Here is a 913-nt window from a genome sequence, read left to right as displayed (position 1 = left end):
GTGCAATTTTAGAGAACTACTACTAATAGTTGTGACAAAACTGTATAGCTAATACCAGTTTACAGAAATGTTTATAGGAAAACAGCAGATTTTCTATGTATATTGAATCTGAAGTGTAAATAACCACAACTATGTCACCATAGAGAACCATACACATAGCACTTGTAAAAAGCAAACATTAGATCCCAACCCCTATAAATATTTTCATGTTTTGATGCTGCATGGTGTTTATAATTGTGCATAGTGCTTAAAAAATACTTTGTCATTGTTCTGGAATTAGTTTTATTTATTTATAGTTTAAAAAACAAAATGGTTCCACTGGGGCTCGAACCCAGGACCTTCTGCGTGTAAAGCAGACGTGATAACCACTACACTATGGAACCTGACATATATAATAACATAGACCTGGAATTAAAAGTCTGGACGATCAGTTGGATGATCCCAACCAGCCCATGGAGCAGTGGTGCCATTTATCTGTCAAAAGAGCTGCCCCCCCGCGTCCGATCTGCTGCCCTAGGCATAGGTAAACTTAGCCTAGGGCAGAAAATCCTTCTCATGTATGTTTTTATGTGTACCAATTTGTATTTGAGACATCCAAGTGTAACCAGATCTGTTTTCAAACCAATTTGCTTGTTTTTCACGTATTGATTGAATCTAGTTAAAATTCTGGTGCTCAGCAATGATGTATCAGTTCTGTCAATTTAATTTGTCACCTCTTTAAGTTCTACCAGTCTGCACTACATCTATCTCACTGAAGATTATGTTTTAAACTGAGTATTCCAAACTCGTGCCCAGGCATTTCTCAGTGATAATATAAATTTCGATTTTCCCTGTTTCAGTGTCAGACTTAAATTTAAGGTTGGCCTCAACAAGATAACACAATTAACTTTGATTGTGCAGAGAAGAGGGGTCA

At 36.8% G+C, this 913-nt stretch overlaps 1 non-coding gene across 1 annotated transcript; it reads right to left on the bottom strand.

Annotated features, from left to right (window-relative positions):
• Positions 1-310: 310 nt before the first annotated feature.
• Positions 311-383, bottom strand: TRNAV-UAC (transfer RNA valine (anticodon UAC)). The gene has a single exon. It is a non-coding gene; the product is annotated as a tRNA-Val (tRNA).
• Positions 384-913: the final 530 nt, after the last annotated feature.

The sequence above is a fragment of the Sceloporus occidentalis genome, unplaced genomic scaffold, assembly GCF_023333645.1.
Source record: "Sceloporus occidentalis isolate IW3139 unplaced genomic scaffold, rSceOcc1.0.p SCAF_72, whole genome shotgun sequence".
Classification (NCBI taxonomy): Eukaryota; Metazoa; Chordata; class Lepidosauria; order Squamata; family Phrynosomatidae; genus Sceloporus; species Sceloporus occidentalis.
This window is presented reverse-complemented; position numbering and strand designations above follow the sequence as displayed.